We start from the raw sequence: 24,215 nt of genomic DNA, 5'->3' as shown, positions 1-24,215 counted from the left end.
AAAAGAAACATTGGATAGGAAGAGAAGTTGTCACAGGCTGCCCGAGATATCAGATAATGCTAAGATCATTCTCACTGGACCCATTGCCAGGATGGTCGTTTAGAATTGGTTGTGACAATGGGAATGGAATCTAAAAGCAGGTAAGTTTTGCAAAAACTGTACAAGGCATTAGTGAAGCCACTGTTGGAATACTAGGTCTAGTTTGGGAAAATAGTAGCGACAATAAAACTGCAGATGCTGGAATCCAAGGTACGATATAGGAGCAGTCAATGTTTAGGCTAGTACCCTGCTTCCTCCTGAAGAAGGGTAATAAATAAACCATTGGCCTCTCCTTCCCTCCAGATGGTGCCTGGCTTGCTGTGTTCTTCCAGCCTCCTGTTTGTCTACCTTGGGAAAATAGAAACTTGTTGGCAATGCCATAAACTAGTAATCCAGAAGCCAGGATGAATGACCAGATCACAGGTTTTGAAATGCCTTCCACAGGTGTTGATGAAAGTTAAATTTCATTAATTAATAAAGATCAATCGAAAGCTAGCATCAGCATGAATTATCATTCATTGCCATTGAAAACCCACCTGGTTCACTTTTTTATATTCACTTGTGAGACATGGTCATCGCTGGCTGGCCAGCATTTATTGCCTATACCTAGTTGCCCTTGAGAAGGTGGTAGTGAGCTGCATTTTCAAACTGCTGCGGTCCATGTTCTTTAGGCTGATCCACAATGCCTTTATTAGGAAGGGAATTCCAGGATTTTGACCCAGCGGTAGTGAAGGAATAGCGATACATTTCCAAATCAGGATGGTGAGTGGCTTGGAAGGGAATTTGCAGATTTTTTTTTTATATATGTCTCTACTGCCCTTGTCTTTCGAGTTGAAAATGATCATGCCTCCTGTCTAAGGACATTTGATGAATTTCTGCAATTTATTTGTACATATTACCTACTATTGCGACTAAGTATCAGCATTGGGGAGATTGGATGCTTGTAGATGTGATGCTGCATTTCCCCAGATCATGTCAATTTCTTGAGTGTTGTTGCAGCTGAACTCATTGCTGTAAGTGAGGAGTATTTCGTCACACTCCTGACTTGTGCCTTGAAGATGGTGGGCAGGCTTTGGGGAGTCAGGAGGTGAGCTACTCACAGCAATATTCTTAGCCACCATATTTTTATGGTGAGTCTAGTTGAGTTTCTGGTTAATGGTTAGCCCCAGGATATTGATAATAGGGAATTCGGTGATGGTAATGCCATTAAATGTCAAGGGGCAGTAGTTGGGTTATCTCTTATTGCAGATGGCCATTGCCCAGCATATGTTTGGTACAAACGTTTCTTGCCACCTGTCAGTCCGACCCTGGATGTTGCCCAGATCTCGTTGCGTTTGAACACGGACTGCTTCAGTATCAAGGAGTTGTGAATGGTGCTGCACATTTTGCAATAGTTAGGGAACATCCCCACTTCTGACCTTATGATGGAGGGAAGGTCATTGATGAAACAGCTGAAGGTGATTGGACTGGGACACCAGTCTGAGGAACTCCTGCAGAGATGTCCTGGAGCTGAGATGACTGACCTCCAACAACCACAATCATCTTCCCAAATGCCAGATATGACTCCAACCAGCAAAGAATTTACCCCCAATACCCATTGATTCCAGTTTTGTTAGGGCTCCTTGATGCCTTACTCCATCAAGTATTGTGTTGATGTCAAGGGTTGTCACTCCCACCTCACCTCTGCAATTCAGCTCGTTTGTCCATGTTTGAACCAAGGCTGTAATGAGGTCAGGAGCAGACTGGCCCTGGCAGAACCCAAACTGGGTGTCACTGAGAAGGTTATTTCTAGCAGGTGCTGTTTAACCGCACTGTCAATGGCATCTTCCAATATTTTACTTCTGGTTGAGAGTAGACAGATGGTTTGGTAATTGTTTGAGTTAGATTTGTCCTATTTTTTGTGTACAGTACATATCTCGGCAACTGTCCACATTGTTGGATAATTGTCAGTGATATAACTCTTCTGGAACAGTTTGGCTAAGGGAGCAGCAAGTTCTGGAGCACAAGTCTTCAGTACTATGGCTGAAATGTATTCAGGGCCCATAGCTTTGTCATAGCCAGTGCCTCTGCTTCTTGATAATATGTGGAGTGAATTGAATTGGCTGAAGCTTGGAATCTGTGATGCTGGGGACCACTGGAAAAGGCCAAGATGAACCATCCGCTTGTCCCTTCTCACTGAAGATTATTGCAAATGCTTCAGCCTTATCTTTTGCACTGATATATTGAGTTCTTCCATCATTGAGAATATGAAAACTTGCAAAGCCTCCTCATCCTGTGACTTGTTTAATTGTCTACCATCATACATGACTCGATGTGGCAGGAATGCAGAGTTTAGATCTGATCCATTGGTTGTGGGATCGTTTAGCTTTTGCAGTCACTAGCTGCTAATGCTGCTTGGCATGCAAATAGCCCTGTTTGGTAGCTTCACCAAGTGACACCTCATTTTTAGGAACGCCTGGCGCTTTTCCTGGTCGTCCATTGCCCTTTAATGTCCTATAGGGAAGGGCTACATGTGACTTCCAATGTGCAGCAACGTGGTTGACTTGTAAATGCACTCTCAACTGGCCTAACAAGCCATTTGCTATACCAAAGGAACACAGAAAAATCAGAAAGAAATAAAACGGGATAGCCCACCTGGAGTAAGTCACTGGAAATGACCTGGCATATTCTGCCCTGTCAACCCTGTAAGATCTTTTCTCTCAACTTCTTGGGACTTGTACAGGCATTTAAAAAGACTGAGCAAACAACAGCCTGAAAAAGTCCTTATTGTGCATGTCTTACAGTTAATATGCAGTATACCTTTAAGAGGCAAACCCATGGTTTTACAATTCTACATAGTGTGTGGCCTGAATTTTTAAATGTCTCAGTCTCCATCTTAACCAAGGCCACTTAAAGCATGGTCAGCTGTTGATTGTGTGCAACCCTTTGTAACTGAATAGCTTAATATTAGGTCAGGCATTGAAGTGTTCATGAGGGTACTATTTATATAAACCTGTAATAATCATCTGTTCATATTATCACAATGTCCACATCTAGTTCTTATGCTATGGGAGCTAACATAAACATTGTCACATCAAGTACAAAGACACTGCTGGAAGTAATGAACTCACAACGGCAGTAGTTCAGTTATACATAAGGATTATACTTTACGAACAATGAACGGAATCTGGCAAACCCCTGAACATTGGAATTAATGAGAAGTTTTGGCAAATAGGATGAGATCAGCAGTCAAAAGATCCTTGATGCCAAGAGCTAAATGCCCTATTTTCCAACCAAGTGTTAAACAGCGAGCCGAAAATCTCACTCATGAGTAGCAGTAGCTCTATTAGCAAATATTTACATGCATTAATGCCTCACTATTTGCTAATCTTGCCTCATTTAAATGCAGTTTCACCTTCTCCCATCCAGCAGATAGACACAGAACAGTGAAAACTCCTGAAAGTCGAAGTGAGTACCTGGCAATTCCAGCTCACTCCTCATTCCTCTGAACCCTCCATCTTGGATAGCCTTCAACAACATCTCAAGGAAAGCTCCATGACAACCATATACGTACCACATCCATACATACCAACGTCAGTGCATCATCATGGCAGGTCTCCAGTCTACTCGCAGCATGGTTCAATGCTGCACTTTGGAATGAACTGGCACTTTTCATTGTAATGCTACTTCCAGGGCATTATGCACACAGGTTCAGGCACTCGTTTCATGGATTGGACAAAGCTACACTTCAGAACTGCTCACTTGATCCTTTAGCACTTATTCACTTTGCACCCTCTTGCATGTTCACAGGAAATCTGCTTAACTATGCTTTTTGTATTTTGCCCCCGCAACCAGAGCATTAGAACTCACAGTATTCGGTCTTGACATAAAGACAAGCAACTTGTCATGGTTGCCAGCTGTTGTTTATCAAGTAGGTGGACGTAAGGCAAAAAAAAAGAACTGCTGATGCTGGAAATCCTTGTTCCGAGGAAGGGTCGCTGGACATGAGACATTAACTCCATTTTCTCTGCACAGATATTGTTGGACCTGCTGAGTTTTTCCTGCAATTTCTGTTTGTGAAGGAGCTGAGTGTTTATTTTTTGTCATGTCAATTTCAAAGCAGCACCACATGTAAGCAGCATATGAGCCAAGCACATGGCATTTGCGTCAACTAAATAGACATGTCTCAAAGTCAAAGCCAAGTATGCTTAGGCCATGTCTAATTCTGTTGTGGGGAAGCTATGGCCTAGCAGTATTATCACTGGACTATTAATCCAGAAACTCAGCTAATGTTTATGCATAAATTACAAAAGGTTGGTTTGCAGTTGCCAAAGGTAATTAAGAAGGCCTTAATTTATTGAGGGATGGAACTTAAAAATAGGGATATTATGCTGCAACTGTATAGGGCGCTGGTGACAACAAACCTGGAATACAGCTTTGGCCTCCTCACTTGAGAAAGAATGTACTATTATAAGAGGGCGTGCAGAGGAAGTTCACTAAGTTGATTTCGGAGATGAAAGGGTTTGCTTATGAGTTCTGAGTGAGTAGACTGGCACTATATTCATTGGAATTTAAACCAATGAGGATGGGTTCTTATAGAAATGTATACAATTATGAAAGGAATAGGTCAGATAGAAGCAGCTAGGTTGTTCCTACTGGCAGGGAAACTAGAACTAGGGTACGCAGCCTCAAAATAAGGGGGGACCAATTTAGGACTGAGTTGAGGAAGAACGTCTTCCTCCAAAAGGTTGTGTATCTGCAGAATTCCCTGTCCAGTGAAGCAGTTGAGGCTATCTTGTTGAATGTTTTAAGGTAAAGAAAGATAGATTTTTGAACAATAAAGGAATTAAGGACAGTGGTGAGCTTGTAGGGAAGTGAAAATGTGTCCCTGAAAAGATCAGACATGATCTTATTGAAGAGCAGTCTCAATAGGCCACATGGCCAACTCCTGTGCTTATTTCTCGTGGTCTTATGGTTCTGGCTACTGCATGTGAACTATGTTGATGTTGGGTCAAACACAGTCACCATGGACCATAATGACTCAGTGATTAGCATGCTGCCTCACAACACCAGTATTTAATTTAATTGGATGTCTGCCTGTGTGGAGTCTGCATATTGTTGTGCAGTTTTCCTCTGGGTGCTCTGGTTTCTTCCCACAGTCCAAAGATGTGCAGGCAAGGTGGATTAGCCATTTGAATGCGAGCAGTAATAAAGCCTTAAATAAATGAATGCCCTTAAAGACCATTTTCAGAGATGTGAAAAAATATCAATTGTTTTGAGGAGTCAAAACGACTGAAAACCAAATTAATCCAACGGAGAAGTGGAAATGTTTTTTTCTTAAAAGCTCAATAGGGAAATGAAAGGAGTAAGAGTAATTTAAAAAGTCATTTGAGAATGACTCCAATTAATATCTGAAATGGTGAGGTGACAATAGAATATCTTGTAGTTTATAGAAGAGGAATTAAAAAGCAATTAATAACATAACATGTGGGATTTTAAAGATCAGAAAGTTCATCCGGTAAATAAATTAGATAAAGAATAAGAGAAACGTGTGTGTACTAAATGGCTTCATTTTCATTTCACAATTAAAAATAATTTGCAATTACAGAATAAGTTATTTTCCTAAAAAGACGACTAAAATATGCAGATGTTAGCGAAATATGTATTATGAGAAATATCAAGGCATTAGAGATGAAAAATTACTTCTAATGGCATTAATGGAGAAATATTTAAACCCTTATATAACATCACTTGCCAATTCCCATCGCAAGGTGTTAAGTGTATGAAATAACTTAATTATGGCATTAAAATAGCCTATTACTGATGTTTTTGGAAAACATTTAAATTTTTAATGTATTATTCAACTTTCTTTCTTTTCATTTGTTTTCTATTGAGGACTGAATTTCTGGATGAAATCATCCAGCCCAACTTCAAAAGGGAACTGACACTCTCAAATCTTTAAAAACACACAAATAATTTAGATTAGCCAAAAGTTGACTGGAGCTGTAAAATTCAGTGGCTCCTTTGAAAGAGAGTTTCCCAAGTGTTGTACCTGTGAAGTGTCAAAGAAGCTTCAAAGGGAGAAAAAGTCACAATAACCTGGATTTTGTAATCTCTCAGGAGTACCTCAGACTGTGAAAGTGATGATAAAAAAGAACAGTTGGCTGGGTGAGAGACATATTTGTTTTCTCCATCTTTCAGAAAGGCACAGGGACAAAGGTTAAAAGGAAGTTTCAGCCCTGGTTTGTGTATGGTAGTGTGCTGAAGTCCTAGTGTGAAGATTAATGTGCCGTGAGAGTCAGATTCTGAGAACAATCTTTCAAGCATTCCTGCATTGCAAGCAAAACAACTAAAAACATTTTCCTTCATTCTCAGCGCTGCCAGTCAGATACTGTCAAAAGTAATTGTCTCAAAAGAGTTTCAATCAACCCACAAAGCTAAGAATCTCAAAATTGATAACAAGAGTCACACTGTTCAACTACCTGCTGTTCACAAACAATTCAGAAACTGATCCAGATATTCTGTTTAACATTTCTCTTTTTGTACTCACACGTTATTTCACATCAGTATGTATGTGTGCTGCGTAATTATTTATTCATGAATTTAATAATTAACAAGCTCACCATTTGTTAATGCAATAGCACCTGCTTAAATTAGCTCCTTTAAAGAAAAACACATTTGAGTTTTGGAGAAAAGTATCCTGAGGAGAAATTATCCTTTTAAAATTGACCTTGTTGTGATAAGCTAAGGGGGTATGTGAACAACCGAGGGGATCCAGCCCACGTCTCTTCACTCAGGGGTTTAATGGTTTGAAGTAGCCCATTTAGATCCATAATAAATTGTGGAACCTCACCCAGGGATTGGTCATAACAGTACTTTCCTATCTTAAAGGTATAGATAAATTAATTGTACAAAATTCAAAGAAAAATGTGTTTATAATGAAGTTCAATACACAATAGAGCTTGGATGAAGCATGAGATTGATGTAAGATCTGTGGGGTCCAGTCTAATTTAACTTAAGTCAATTACAACTAAATTCTATGTTGGGATTTGTGATCTAAAATGAATGTTCAACTCAGGCTAGCTACATGTTAAATACGATGGTGTTTTCACATACTTCACAAACTTATCACAATAAGCAGAGCATTACGATACTGGCAAAGGGCGATCGTCTTGATGGCACACCAGGTTTTCAACCTTTGGTTAGATGTGGCACTGTTTTTTGTTTGAAGTCTACCTTCTGCCTAACCTTCTTCTTTAGTATAAAGTCATAGAATCAGGCAATATAGAACCAAGCCCTTTGACCCAACATATCTGTGCTGACCAACAAACAACAACCTATTCTAATTTCATTTACCTGCTCTTGACCCACAGCCAATTATGCCCTGGCATTTTACATGTTCATCTAGCTTCTTCTTAAGTGTTGTGTGAGTACCTGCCTTAACCATCCTCTCAGGCAGTGTGTTCCATATTTCGACAGTGTAAAAAATATTCCCTCAGATCTCTTACCCCTCACCTAGAACTCATGCTCTCTCGCCTTAGACACATCTTCCATGGGGATAAGATTCTCATAACAATTCAATCAGATCCCCTTCAGCCTCTTCCTTTGATAATGATGATGATATATGCTCAGTTTCTTCGAAATCTGTTAAATTACGTGTTTCCTTGCTTATCTAGATGCCATAATGTGTAAAACCCCTTTTCTTACTATCTGTTTGGACAGTAATTATCTAACAGAGTTTTAACAATGCTATCTTGAGCCTCAATGGGACATTGTGATTTGGGGATATCCAGATTCATGTTGCTTTGACTTCAGGAACACCTTCAAAATGATTAACACAATAGGCTGTACTTGAATTCAGTGCGGCCCTGTTGCCTGCTCATCAACCTGATCAGTTGCACTTATCGTGTTTCACAACCTCTTGATTAGATTGAGTACTCACAGGTTAAAAAAGACTGACAGCTTCCTTGGTGATATCCATAGCCTAACAAACTTTAAAGGAAAGTTCTCTACTTGGCATGAACTAACCCTTTCTATTGCTTCCTACTATGTTCTGACTTTGTAGAACTTTAGCTAATGTTCAACTGAGCTTATCCATCATATTTTATACTTACATTACACAAAAGACAGTTGAAACTGAATTGCTTAAGGAGAAGAATTTCTCATAATACCTGAATACTACAGATACCATCATGCAATAACTTGATTGAAACAAAAATGGACTTCCTGTGTTACTTGCAGTGCAAGTGGAGACCCAGACGATGAGAGAAATTGAAGTATGGCAAGGCCACGATTTTAGTATTCACCATACTCCATTTTTACATTGCCCAATTGTTTTTTTCAATTACAGCTATTATATGAAATTACAAATATTTTTGATCAGTTTGTCACGTGTGAGGTCCCTGTCCCTGACTGCGAATGAAAGATGCGTATGTTTGCCAGTTATTTATAAGCCAGTTATTTATATGTGACACAGTGGTTAGCACTCCTGCCTCACAGTGTCAGGGACCCAGGTTCAATTCTACCCTCGGGTAGAATGTGTGGAGTTTGCACATTCTACCCGTTTCTGCGTGGGTTTCCTCTAGGTGCTCCGGTTTTCTCCCACAGTCCAAAGATGTGCAGGTTAGGTGGATTGGCCATGCTAAATTGCCTGTAGTGTTCAGGTGTGTGTGGATTATTGGGTGATGGGTCTGGGTGGGATACTTCAAGGGGCAGTGTGGACTTGTTGGGCTGAAGTACCTGTTTCCAGGCTGTAGGTAATCTAATCGAATCTAAATTGCCTACAGTGTTCAGGGATGTGTAGGTTAGGTGAGTTATAGGGGGATGGGTGGGATGTTCTGAGGTTCAGTGTGGATTTGTTGGGCTGACAGGCCTGCTTCCACACTGTAGGGATTCTATGATTTCCAAGGCATTCACATCTGTGAATTGGTAAGTTTTTCTAATTGGCCCACATCCAGCTTTATTTTAGGGCTAAATTTCATTCTGGGCTGAATTCCTTGTCTGTCTTTCAGAAGTTGATGACATTAGATGTCAGTTTTGAATTACCTCTGAGTTACCTCTTTAAGCATCAAATAGAACTCTATTAAAGAGTTGCAGTTTTGTGGAGAGATAATGAGTTAGTTGTTCTCATTGTTTATTGCTACAGTGTGGTTTGGCATTATAGAAGATCAAAAGGATCGATTTGAAAAGTTTATTGGGCTCAATTAGATTATTGCAACTTCTTCTGTTTTAGCAAACCTTAAGAAGTTCTGCTGTGAATATTAACTTTCCTCCATTGACAGTCAGCTTATCAATATTAAATATGTCCTTACCCATATGTACAACACAAAAATTTCGTAATATAATAATTGTGCTTATACACATCTGGTTAAGATAACAAAGTTCAAAGCATTTCTTATAAATAGGAATTTTCATGAACACATGGTCTCAATAATAACAGGAAAGCAAAGGGGAGGAGATTACAATCAGAGCTCATTGTAATATTTAAAAAATAAATTTTGTGAAGAGTTAATGACCATTTTAGATCTTTTTACATGTGATTTGTGGCTAGGCTATTGAAATTAGTTTTAAAATTCAAAGTACTTTGATGCTCAATTTAAGAACGTTGCATATAAACCAAACTTGACTTTTTCACAGTGCTGATGATGCTTTTGGTTCAAGCATTAGGCACACTTTTTTATCTGCAAGCACAAGAATTAAGTTATATAAGATTCCTGTTTGAAGTGAACCTTCAAAATAAAGGAACTAGCAAACAAAAGAGAGACATAATGGACACGCTTTGCTACAACAGGGCAAATTTTCTTCTTCATTGCATAGGTGATAATCTGGCAGCGATGATCGCCTGCCTGTTATAGAATCTTCTCAAGTCCCTTTTCTCTGATTGCAATCTGAAAGTTGGAGTACTCTATACTGAGAAGGCTAGCTGCTCACTTCGATTGCCACTCATGAGGTTAAGGTGTGAAATTTTGCTCCAATAGTTTTCTATCTTAGCAGGAGGCAAACTGCACTAGCTACCATTTCCCACAACTTCAGAAATATCATATTATCTTTCAGTGAAGTATTTTAAAATGGCCCTGTGAACGAAAGCGATTTCTGGATCAAGAAAGCTATCAGGTCTATTCTACGAGTGCACAGGGGAAACAGTACTTTGGGAGATTGCTTCCATGATCATAAATTTGGGTCACACATTTCTCCATTTTACAGTCTCATAGGTTGCGTAGACTTTTCATGCATCATAGAGTTAGAAGATATGTGCAATGTCTACAGAGTTTCACACCACACATAACATCTCTTGTTAGTGAATTATAAAGCAAAATGATCCTAATCTATGATAACAAAGTCTGGAGCTGGATGAACACAGCAGGCCAAGCAGCTTCTCAGGAGCACAAAAGCTGACGTTTCGGGCCTAGACCCTTCATCAGAGAGGGAGATGGGGAGAGAGAACTGGAATATATAGGGAGAGAGGAGGAGGCGGACCGAAGATGGAGAGAAAACTAGATAGGTAGAGAGGAGAGTATAGGTGAGGAGGTAGGGAGGGGATAGGTCAGTCCAGGGAAGATGGACGGGTCAAGGAGGCAGGATGAGGTGGTAGGTAGGAAATGGAGGTGCGGCTTCAGGTGGGAGGAAGGGATGGGTGAGAGGAAGAACAGGTTAGGGAAGCGGAGACAGGCTGGGCTGGTTTTGGGATACAGTGGGGGGAGGGGAGATTTTGAAGCTTGTGAAGTCCACATTGAATCCATTGGGCTGCAGGGTTCCCAAGCGGAATATGAGTTGCTGTTCTTGCAACCTTCGGGTGGCATCATTGTGGCTCTGCAGAAGGCCCATGGTAGACATGTCGTCTGAGGAATGGGAGAGGAAGTTGAAATGGTTCGTGACTGGGAGGTGCAGTTGTTTGTTGCGAACCGAGCGGAGGTGTTCTGTAAAGCGGTCCCCAAGCCTCCGCTTGGTTTCCCCAATGTAGAGGAAGCCACACCGGGTACAATGGATAAAATATACCACATTGGCAGATGTGCAGGTGAACACTTCTCCGACACTTCCACCATCTACAATCCAACCCCACCACCCAATCTATTTTTTCATCCCCACCCCTGTCTGCTTTCCGGAGAGACCACTCTCTCCGCGACTCCCTTGTCCGCTCCACACTGCCCTCCAACCCCACCACAGCCGGCACCTTCCCCTGCAACCGCAGGAAGTGCTACACTTGCCCCCACACTTCCTCCCTCACCCCCATCCCAGGCCCCAAGATGACTTTCCAAATTAAGCAGAAGTTCACCTGCACATCTGCCAATGTGGTATACTGCATCCATTGTACCCAGTGTGGCTTCCTCTACATTGGCGAAACCAAGCGGAGGCTTGGGGACCGCTTTGCAGAACACCTCCGCTCGGTTCACAATAAACAACTGCACCTCCTAGTCGTGAACCACTTTAACTCCCCCTCCCATTCCTTGGACGACTTGTCCATCATGGGTCTCCTGCAGTGCCACAATGATGCCACCCGAAGGTTGCAGGAACAGCAACTCATATTCTCCTTGGGAACCCTGCAGCCCAATGGTATCAATGTGGACTTCACCAGCTTCAAAATCTCCCCTTCCCCCACCGCATCCCAAAACCAGCCCAGCTCATCCCCTCCCCCTATTGCATCCCAAAACCAGCCCAGCCTGTCTCTGCTTCCCTAACCTGTTCTTCCTCTCACACATCTCTTCCTCCCACCTCAAGTCGCACCTCCATTTTCTACCTACCACCTCATCCCACCTCCATGACCCGTCCATCTTCCCTGGACTGACGTATTCCCTCCCTACCTCCTCACCTATACTCTCCTCTCTACCTATCTTATTTTCTCTCCATCTTCGGTTTGCCTCCCCCTCTCTCCCTATTTATTCCAGAACCCTCACCTCATCCCGCTCTCTGACGAAGGGTCTAGGCCCTAAACATCAGCTTTTGTGCTCCTGAGATGCTGCTTGGCCTGCTGTGTTCATCCAGCTCCACACTTTGTTATCTTGGATTCTCCAGCATCTGCAGTTCCCATTATCACTGATCCTAATTTATGTTTTTGTTTCCTTTGTCCTGCTAAGGAAACCCCTGATGGTGTGCCGCAATGGCATCCCTTGCGTTTCTGACAGTACCTCACCTACCGAGCTTGGGCAGTCATCTCATCCACTGACTAAATGATCCTTTTGATTCTATAGTATCAATGGTGTCCCTCTCCCCTTTGTGTTGCAGAATGGGTACCACCCAACCCTGTCTATCACTGTGGCTCTTTACGAGATTATGATTGCTCCTAGCATTGGCAGTTATTTTAATGATGATGTCCCTATGTGCCTGTTAGGGTGATTATTTTTCTTCCTGTTCTGTTTATTGCAGCTAGTCTACTTCCAACATTAAATGATATTGTTTCTATTTGTTTGACCATTAATTTCTACATCTCCTATCCCTCCTGCAGCAGTCAGACTTGTTAGTTGTTGGGACAGCACTGAGTCACAGTGTTAATCTTTCTTAACACTCCCAGGCCGATTATTGGAGCAGCAAATCAAATTCCTGATTTTAAAAGTTTATATTATTTTCATATAGATGATCAAGAATATGTTGATAATAAATTATTTTGTGTGCAAATGTAAATCAAATTTATCCTGTAGAGAAAAACTCTTGTAAAGTGGAAGGTTATTCCGAGAGTGAAAGTCCCATGCATGAACTGAGTATTGGATTTGGAAAGATGCACATTATTTTGTAACTCCGTAAGAAAAAGGACATTGTTGCATTTTGCAATTCTTGAGAGGGATGTCACCCAAAAGTCTGGAAGAGAATGGTTGAGCGCTCTTAAAAGCTAAAAATCTCATTATGCAGCTGGAGACTTGATAAGGTGAGGGTTGCAAACCTATTCTTCAAGGTGCCAGAAAAGTGATCTGTGCAAAGTCTGCCTCACCATCCTGAAAATATATTCTTCCCCTATTTAACTCATCTTCATGCCTACAGGTTAACCAGGCAATGTGAAATCAGGACCTGCAAAGGGTCCTGTAAGACACTCACATTCCTCAGCTGTAAATAAGGCCTGGCTAGTTCCCAAACTAGTGTATGCAGCGAAAATATCTATCTAACACTGTTCAGGTTTCATTTATTGGTGATAAGTTTTGACATATATTTCAATACTTGTTGCAAAAAAAATTCTTCACAGCAAACTAACTTAATTTACAAAATGGACATGTTTGTTTTATGGACAGATGACAGGTATATTTTGCTCAGAAGGGTGAAGGAAATGGGTTTGGTGATATTTCTTGACTGTTGATTTTTTTTGCACTTCATTAGGAAACAAAACGTGATGTAGCCATAAATGTTATACTGAGTAAATTGAACTGCTGAAGGTAATCTCACCAAGCATATGGTGCTGAGGTTTATCATGTAATATGAAATCTGATGCTTGTAACAATGCAATATTCTTTTCGCTGTACTGCAATACTATTCGAGATTAAGTAGCTGAATGCTGAACCAGACTCAATCAATAAGACAAATCAGCATGTTTTTATCCACTGATTTACTGTTGCACAGTTATAGAGTCATGTAGCACAGAAACAGGCCCTCCAGTTCAACTGGTCCTTGCTGACCAAGTTTCCCGAACTAAACTCGTCCCACTTTGGCCCATATCCCTCTAAACGTTTCCTATTCATATAACTGTCCAAATGTCTTTTACATGTTGTAACTGTACTTGCATCTACCACTTCCTCTGGCAGTAAATTCCACATGCCAACTACCCTTCAAGTCCCTTTTAAATCTTTTTCCTCTCAATTTTAAAATATGCTCACTAGTTTTGAACTCTCCCACCATTTGGAAATGACCTTTGCTATTCACTTTATCTATACCCCCCATGATTTTATAAACCTCTATATGGTCACCCCTCAACCTCCTATGCTCTCGTGAAAAGAGTCCCTGCCTATCCAGCCTATCCTTCTATCTTACACCCTCCAGTCCTGGCAACATCCTACTACCCAGGGCCCTACTATTTACAATGGTGGCTTAGTGGTTAGCCCAGCTGTTTTACAGAGCTAGGAACCTGGTTTAGATTCAAGCCTTGGGTGGCTATCTGTGTCGAGTTTGCACGATCTCCTCATGTCCGCATGGGTTTCCTCCAGGTGCTCTGGTTTTCTCCCACATTCTACAGAATAGCAGGCTGTATGGATTAGCCATGGGAAATGCAGGGTTAGAAGGGATATGGTAGTGGAGGTGGGTCTGGATGGAATGCTCTTTGGAGGGGCAGTGTGGACAAGATGAGCTGAATGACCTGCTTCCACACTGTAAGAATTCTATCATCAGCTGCATAAGCCCTGCCCTTATTTGTTTTACCAATATGCAATATTTCACCTTTGTCCAAATTAAACTCTATTTGCCACTCCTCAGCCTTTTGGCTCAATTGATCAAGATCCCTTTGTAATCTTAAATAACCTTCTTCACTGTCAGTTATAGCATCAATTTTGTCTGCAAACTTACTAACAATACCTCCTAAATTCTCATTCTAATGATTTATATAATTGATGAACAAAGGTGGACCCAGCACCGATCCTTGCAGACATCGCTGGTCACAGGCTTTCATTCCGGAAAATGACTGTCCACCACCACCCTCTGTTTCTTACTGCCAAGCTAAGTTTGTATCCAATTGGCAAGCGCTCCGTGAATCCCATGTGATCTAACTTTACTGATTAGCCTACCATGTGGAACATTGTCAAAGGCTGTACTAAAATCCTTGTAGAAAATGCCTCCCGCTTTGCCCTCATCAATCTTTTTGGTTACTTCCTGCAAGAAATTCAATCAAGTTTGTGAGACATGGTTTCCCATGCAGAAAGCCATGCTGGCTATCCCTAATCAGTCCTTACCTCTCCAAATATATGTCAATCCTATCTCTCAGAAGTGATACCACTGATGTCAGATATACGGGTCTATAGTTCTGGGGTTTCTTTATATAGCCTTTCTTAATTAAAGGCCCAACGTTAGCCACACTCTAGTCCTCCAGCACCTAACCTGTAGCCATAGATATGTAAATATCTCTGCTAGAGGCCCTGTAATTTCCTCCCTAACTTCCCATAACCCCCTGGGGCACACTAGATCAGGTCCTAAAGATCTATTCACTTTTATGTTTTTTTAAGACCCTCCAGCACTTTCACTTAGACTGATAAGTTTATCAATCCACAGAGCCATACACCATTGAAACAGACCCTTTGGTCCATGCCAACAATATCCCAAACTAAACTAGTTCTGCCTGCCTGCACTTGGCCCATATCTCTTTAAACATTTCTTATTCATGCACTTATCGAAACATCTTTTAAACATTGTAACTGTACCCACATCATCACTTCCTCTCGACGTTCATTCCACTCACGAGCCGCACTCAGTGTTAAAAAAAAAGCCCCGTCTTGTCTTTTTTAAATCTTTCTCCTCTCACTTTAAACAAATACCTGTAAGTCTTGAAATCCCCTGTCCCAGGGAAAAGACACCTGCCGTTCACCTTCGTTGGAAGAATTATGTACCTGAACCCCTCTCCCCCCCCCAGGTCTCTCTGTTCTACAACACTACCCAAGTCAATCTTCTGTAATATGTACAGTATAATGTTCTGAAGGCAATCTTGCTGAGCATTTTTGGGTTACACATTAATTGGACACATCCTAAAAGAAATTGATGGAATTGAGTCAGTTTGTGGTGAACTGAATTGCTGGTTTAGATATAAGTCCTGGGCTCTTTTAACGCTAGTCCTTCAACAACTTAATGCTGGTTTATTTCCTGTGTAGAACCAATGGCGATAGAACCGGAAGTGGCTGCCAGCCTGTGAAAAATCAGGTTGTCTACAATTTTGCGACTAGGGATTCTGAAAAGGTATTGTGAGAGCAATGCTGCATAGAAGCACAGGAATCCTAAAATCTTTGTCTAGAGGATTGTGCTTGCTCCTCTTGATTTAAAAAAAAATGAAAAACCTACTTTTCCAACTCGCATATCATCTTGACCCATTTCTGACTTGATTCAATCTGGTGACAAAGCAGCTGCACTGCTCAAGGCAGTGTTAAAATGGGAGTCAGGGTCCGTGTTGTCATCAAATCAGAACCCGCATGTATAAAGAAAAACACTGATGACTTGGGGCAAACATTTCCAGGTAGGTTAAATAAAATTATTGTAATTTGCTGCCAGATTTTACTGGCAGAATAGGATGTAATAATTAAAAGAGTTTATATAAAAACCAAACCAAACTCGATCATAAGATCTAATTATCCTACTTTATCAAAAATATAGATTTTAAAAATAATTTTAGATTCAGGAGATTACAACTTCGATTTACAGCTGCCAATTGCAATTTATACTAATGCTGACTGTGCTGTATCATTAATCATTCTAAGTACCTGCTGCTGGGAATAATCAATGCCTGTCTGCGATCAACCAAATGCAGCACATCTTCACCAATGTCTCTAAAGGACACCTGAGCCTTTAGACTGACAAGCTAGATGTAACCTTCACTGATAGAGTACTGTCTGTACGTGCCAACTATTTTACAAATCTAATCAACTCAAATAAGAGTGCTTTATCAACAGCCGGCCTATTGTAAATTTTAATTGAAAGCAAGTGTGGACTCAGGAATTCATTTTTATGAAAAGTAGGTCTTAAAGTATTCACAAATAACAGAGATGGGCCTAATTCAGACGTTTGAAGGAATTTTGCTTTTAGGTTGCATATAGTGGCCAGTAATAATTTCTGTTTCAGGGTGACATTCATAATATGGATATTTTCAGAGTGAATCAAGACACGCAAAATTTGTCCATACATAAGTCTATGCTTTACTTGCAACTCTATTGGAAAGCAAATTAAAAATATTGAAAATAATTTCCACTCATTCATGTGCAAATTAACATTGTGGAATCTACTAATAGAAATGACATTTATAGACTAAAGAGAACGCATAAATATTTAACATTGTCAAGTTTTAATTGCCATAGTCAAGATTTCACCTGAAATCAATTACACTAAAATCCAATAGCATTACTGAAGCCTGTTTGGATTAATTAGGAAAATAATTAATTGAGACTTTTTCATCAACAATGTTATCTTGACAGTGGCTACATTTTGGTAAGTGACTTTAATTGTGTCATAAAATAATAGCCCAGTGGTTAAAAAGTTTTGCGATGTTGTTAATTACAATGTTATATATTGCTGTAATTAACAACCAGGACACTATCAACATAACAATCACTGAGGAGGTTCCAGTGATCTGATGTATAATCATGACAAACAAGGTCAGTGACCAAGAGCTCATTTTTCAGCATAGATCAAAAGATTTAATAGTTGAGCAGAGGCTGCAATGACTTCAACCTCAGGAAGGTGTAGATTAAATTCAAGTTGATACCTGACAGCACCTCCTGGTGATTGTAATATCATCAAATCATAGAGCCATTCAACATAGAAACAGGCCCTTCAGTTCACCATGTCTATCAGGACCAATAAACATCAAATTACAATCATCCCATAAAGAATTATAGAGTCAGGTTTTGTATAATGTAGCACAAATATCTTGTGTATTTCATGATGTTTTTAGGTGGCCATTTTGATGATTAGTCCTCGTAGGATGTTCACAAATAAATGTGATCCACTTGACAATCATTGGGTAAAATATTGTGTATTTATATTAGCAAAAAGACCAGAGACCAATCTGATTGTGTCTTCTGCAGCAAGAAACTGTTTTTATTTCAATGGAATGATAACAATGGTTTATGGGTAGAGTTGGAATTCTAATTTGATTATCTACTTTTGGAATGCTTTTGTAGATCTGCCATTGAACTTGAACTTGAGCTTGGTATCACAGAATACGGAGAGGATGAAAGAGACGCATAGCGTAACGGAACAAAATTCTGTTATAGCAGAGCGTCTCTGATGAAACCTGCCTTATATGTTTCAGTAATTACATCTTTTGTGTTTTTGAAAATTTGCACAGTCACAGAGCATCTGAAATCTGAATGAACAGGGCAAGCAACTGATTAGGGAATTATGTAATTAACAGTTCAAGGATGAGTTGGAAACATAAATTAAAGTATGTGAATTCAATGTCAAATCAGACACAGAGAGAGAAATAGAAAGAGAGAGAGAAAGTATGATTGGACTTAGGGAAAAAAACAACTCTCAGAAAAGAACTTTTAAGGATTTTTCATAACTTGGTCATCCACTAAAGTTAATGTGCTATCAGCTTCAGTGTTACATTAAAAGGGAAATCTGGGCCATCATTTCTTCATTATTGGTTATTATTATAATGTCTTTATTATTTCTGTCTTTTGAGGGATTTAAATCCCTGCTATAAGGTGGAAAAATCTCCATTCACTGGTCACACAAACAATCTGTTTTCCCCAAGTCTTATAAAAATAAAAATATACATTTATTTGATGTAAGTCACACCACTGCTGAAATAGGTGAAAATAACACTTTTGCACTGTCAATCTTAAGCTTGCCTTCACGAATGTAGGGTTCTTCATAATTGACTCTAATATTTTCCCAATGAGTCAAGTTGAATTAATGGGCCTATAGTTTACAGTTTTCTGTTTCCTTCCTTTTTTTGAATAAGGCTGTTGCAATGGTAGTTTTAGAGTCCTTTGATCCAGAATCTAAAGATCTTAGAACATTACTGACAGTGTTTCACTTTCTCTGTGGATTCTTCCTTTAAAATCATAGGTTGCAAATCATCAGAACCAGGAGATTCGTTGGTCTTTAAATCCTTCAGTTTCCCTAGTTTTTTTTCTCTCTGGTGAGTTATCATTTTGATTTCGCCTCTGCCTTTTACCCCTTGATTATTCAGTATTTTTGAAATGCTATCAGTGTATTCTGTCAAAGTATTTATTCAATTCCTCTGCATATTCTTGGTTTCCCATTACTATTTCCCAGTCTCATTCTCTATTAAGCTCATTCTCAGTTGTCCTCTCTCTTCCTTTGATGCACTTTCAGAAGCTCTCAGCTGGCAGCTGTCATGACTGTCAAAATGAGAGCAGAGTTTTCAAAGCAAATAGTTGGATGTGGATAAGTCTGAAACCTCTTCAAAGAGAAGAAGTTTCTTAATAAACAGCTGTTTTTGTTCGTATTTGTTGTTGCAGAACATTAACCACCTATGTAGAAGCTTATTGCACGTTTGTAATAAAGTTAATCTAACGTAGTGGGGAGATGTATGGCTGAGTGGTCTTAGCTGCAAATTACTGCAGATGCTGGAATCTGTACTGAAAATAGCAAATGTTGGATGTCATAGCAGATCAGACAACATCCACATACTGGGAACAAGGTAATATTTCAAATCGAGATAACCCTAGATAAGTGGTCTTGTCACTTATTAAGTCTGTTAATTTTTTTGTAATTCTATTAAATTCCATATTATTGATCATAAAAACATGAAGTCTTAAGCTGCACCTTCCACTAACATTAATGCCAGAAAATCTACTTATGTATTAGTTGAAGGATTGATACTAGTCAAGATACCGAGAGAACACTCCTATTCTTTATGTATTGTCATGGGATTTTCTATATCTTCTTAAGAGAACAGTTGTGGGCCTCAGAGAAATACCTCTTCCAAAAGAAACCACCTGACCAATGGTATACTTCTTCCACACGTTGCAGAAGTGGCAGTTTTGATGATATGCTCAATTCTATAGACTGGGCATTAAATCCATGAATTTCTTACCCAGAGCTGAGAGTACGACTGCTTAAGCCATTCAGGGACATTGAGGGACAAACTGAAGAGATTCTGATTATTCTTAAAGAGGAAAGGGGAGAACGATCAGAATTCCTTGCTCATATTCACCACTATGTTGTCACGTGAAAACATCACAAGTGGAGTGCAAGCTGTAGCAGATGGATAAAGCTAAAATGGAGAAAAAGAACGAGGAAGTAAAGCTTCAAGGAAGATAATAGAGAGTGGTAGATTGTTGAATGCAATCTTTGTCATTTATAGTGGTGATCAACGATGCTGGAAGGAGTTTAAACTCTGGGATGATGAGGTTATTTGACTTTGATATTGCCTTTGCACAAGCTGTGTGAACTTTTATATTTGATCTATAAAGATTAACTGACTTTTGGATTTCATCCTTGATTGACTACACATGAGGTTGAACTTGATTTGACCCACGATTACTATTGATGAATTATTGATCTCAGCATTTGGATTTGAAATTTCAATTAAATTAAAATTCACATTGGTGCTTTAATTATTTTTCCAAACACATTTTATTGCGTCTTTCCTTACATTTCTTGTTTTGTGCAGGGAATATGTTGCAGCGTTAATAGCTTGGTTTTTTTTAAATGTATTAAAATGTTTAAGAATGGGAATGAGCTATTCAAACTATTTAGCATTTTTTTACTATTCAATTGACATGAGGCATAATTTGCAACCTTGACATTGATAGATCATGAAATACAACACAGCTACTCCAAAATTTCAATTGAGACTTAACACATTAATTGTTAACCGATAGCAAACTGAAATAATGGAGAGAATTTTATGCTCTCAGCACTGTCTCCCAACGCTACCTCCCAACCCCCTTCGAGCTGCATTGGAATATTTGAAGGAGGGAGTAGGAAGATATGTAAAATAAGATATTTTAAAGTAAGATATGTTCCTGACCATTCCTAATCTTCTCACCAACACTAAACTGACCCCATATTATGGACCAGAATAAGATATCAGCCTCCTTGACTTGATTTGGACTCTGAGAGCACAGTTCCTGGGTCCTTACCAAACTCTTTCTCCACAGCACAGTCAAGTCCCCCTGTCTCATTTGTATTTTTAATTCCCTTCCCTGATTTCTTTGCAGGAAAACTCATTGATTCTACTCTCTGTCTCTTGAAACTCATTTCTCTCTCTTTTTCCTCTTCACTTTTCATTGCCCCTTTCTCTTTTGTTGTAATTGTCTCTCGAGTCTCCTCCTTTCCAGCTTTACCATGTATTTTGTAGCAATGGTAATTATTATGGTAAAGGAATCCATTTCTTTCGGCTTTGGTCCTTCTGACTGTTCTAAATACAGATGAGATCCAACTGCTGATGAAGTATCTGGTGTATCTTTGCTCCTCAAGAGGAACTTTTGTCCTTGTTTTCTTGGCTACAAATCTCAATGGTCTTAGAGGGACTATTGTCTCCAGAGTTAATTTTTTTCATGCATGTGTGTGTATGTGTGTGTGTGTTTGAGTGTGCTAATACTTTTGTAATATTTAAAGGCATAGGTGTTTATATTACTGTATTACTGACTGTGTTTGTACATTATTGAATGTTTATTGAAAACTATTGTTTTAATAAACAATAATTGTGCATAAAAGAAAAATAGTTGATCCATTTTTTGTTTAAAACCTGATACTGATAAGGTACTTAATTGGTCACCTTGGTAACTAGAAAACATAATTTGATTTTTATACTGTTATCCACGAGGTAGGACCCACCAAACTGATGATGCACTTCTCCAGTTTTGGTTTCAAAATTAATATGCACTCTCTCCAAAACTCTCAATTTGTCAAATTCAATTTTTAAATGACTCACAACAAATTTTCTTTAGGATTACAATAAAAAGAAACGTTTATACCAGCAATCAACCCGGGGTTCTGGGGTTTTGATTCAAAACACACTCAGAATGAGCAGAATGGGAAGAATTGAATTTGAAGACACAGCATTATTATTCTTAAAGGCTGGGTAATGAGTTCACTTTTCAAGTAAAATCATAGAGTCCCTACAGTCTGGAAGTGTGCCATTTGGCCCAACAAGTCCACACTGAGCCTCACCTTATCCCCATAATTCTGCATTCCCCATGGCTAATCCAGCTAGCCTGCACACCCCTGGATATTATAGTGCAATTTAACCTGGCCAATCCACTAAAATTGCACATCTTTGGATTATGGGAGGAAACCTATGCAGATACAGGAAGAATGTGCAAACTCCAAACAGGTTTTGAATTTCTATAGTGTGGAAGCAGGCCCTTCGGCCTAACAAGTCCACACCAAACCTTGGTGCATCCCACCCAGACCCAACGCCCTTTAACCCACCTCAGCTCCACATCCCTGAACACGACAGGCAATTTAGCATGGCCAATCCACCTAACCTCCACATCTTTGGACTGTGGGAGGAAACCACAGCTCCCGGAGGAAATCCACACAGACACAGAGAGGATATGCAGACACCACACAGACAGGCACCCAAGGCTAGAATCGAACCTGCATCCCTGGTGCTGTGAGGCAGCAGTGCTAACCATTGATCCATCGTGTCACACAGGATTCTTTCTGGAAATCAGACTTTTGAGAGACAGGGGCACATGTCAGCTAAGTCTTGAGCTTGTTGACTATTTTCTCCTCGAGCATTAAAAGCAGATTAACCAAAGCAGGCAAAGTTGTTCATAATCTAGCAATTTCTATCACATGGCTGGGAATTCAAATTTAGACACACAACTAATCAGTTGAAATTGATATCCATTCATCCAAAGCATTAAATTTTGTCAGAGATAACTGTGGGGTAGTTAGCAGCATCTTAGACATAATGTGTCTCATTGGTTTCCTTTGGTCCAAATTGACTGAGTGTAGACAGTTCATCTGTGGTTTCTCTGAGTTTGTTTAACATGCCCATGTTTCTGGAAAGATTAGCAGGAGCATATAGCATCGCATAAAAGCATTTGAATGTTTCATAAGTAAGAAAGAAAGAATAACACAGTGTGGAGGTGGAGGAACACAGCAGGCCAGGCAGCATTAGAGGAGCAAAACGCAAAAATACTGGGACAGCGATACACTTTGTTCTCATGTTTACAAAAAGGACAATGGGAGGATCCTGCCTGAGAACAAAGTTACACTGCTGCCCAAGCTTCAACCAGAACTGTTTTGGAATAAGCTACAGGACCCCTTAAGGTGAGGTTCCAATGACTGGATCTGTCAGGCTGTGTCATGGAGTAAAGTCTAGCAGGGTGTCCCATATCATTGTGGCATGCCGGGCCTCCAGGCTGATGTATGAGATGAAGGCAAAATACAGAAAACACAAAAATCATTTAAGAACAAAGATAAGGGTGAGGATCTTGACACGGCACAATAGGAGCTTCAAAGAGAAGAAGAGAGAATATTGTCTGGAGAATCTGAGACATGAGGGGCAATTTAATAAACAGCCATATTGAGACTGCCTGAGCTGGCTGTGGACTTTCTATTTGCCAGTTGTGTTGTTATTTGCTTAGCTGACATACGACCTTCGCTTAGGGCTTACCATATTTTAATATCTTGAGTTATTTTTCCTGTTCACTGCCTAACTGAATAAAAAGTTCAGTTGTTCTTTCAAATGTAGAACTGATATCCTCACCTCTATGAAAGGTAAAATGTCAGTACAAAATTTTCCCTTAACGTCACTGACGAAGCAATCGTAAAAGCGTGAGCAGTTCCACTAGGTTGCTCTGCTGCAGTTCATGCTAACGTGGTCCTTCAGCCTAAGACATATCAGTAATTTCAGGGAGGTCACATCCCTATGAGAACGACCACATTATCACTCGCACTGAGAATGCTCCTAATGAGAGATTTTCAATGACTTTCCCTTAAATAATTTACATTGCAATGAGACTTGTTGCAAATGTAATGTGAGTGGACTATCAGTATTCAACTTGCATCATTTGACTTAAATACATGAGACTGTCACAGACTGAAATTTATTTTAATGTTCACCACTGATCTAAAGTGGCTGCTGTCATCACTTGATGAGCCCAGGCCAATATACAAAATTTGCTGCATCAGAATTACTATTTTAATTAAGAGGCTGAAACTGAGTGAGACAGCAAGAAATTCACATGTCTTGTTTTACAAGTAATTGCATTGATAAATTTGCATCTTAGCAGAGCTGAGATTTCCTACAATTTGAAATTAAACAATGACATAGGTTGAAGAATCAGTAAAGGAACTGTAAGGATTAGGGCAATCATTGTGTGAAAGTTCTAAAGTGGGAGTGGGGTGAGGGTTTGGGTGTCAAGGCTAACTAACATAATATTAGGCATGAACTGGGGAATATAGATTGGGGGTGTTTTTTTGAGAGTAAATCCACAAATAGCATGTGGGAAGCTTGCAAAGGCTAGCTTGTTCTTGTGAAAGTGAAAGATAAGTACAGCAAGATTCGGGAATCTTGACAAAAGAAACTGAGAGCTTAGAAAGAAACAAGAGGTCTATCTCACTACTGGAACTGCTAGAACACTGACGACAGAGAA

The sequence above is a fragment of the Stegostoma tigrinum genome, chromosome 5 (assembly GCF_030684315.1).
Source record: "Stegostoma tigrinum isolate sSteTig4 chromosome 5, sSteTig4.hap1, whole genome shotgun sequence".
Classification (NCBI taxonomy): Eukaryota; Metazoa; Chordata; class Chondrichthyes; order Orectolobiformes; family Stegostomatidae; genus Stegostoma; species Stegostoma tigrinum.
The sequence above is the reverse complement of the archived record's forward strand: the minus strand, read 5'-3'. Positions refer to the sequence as shown.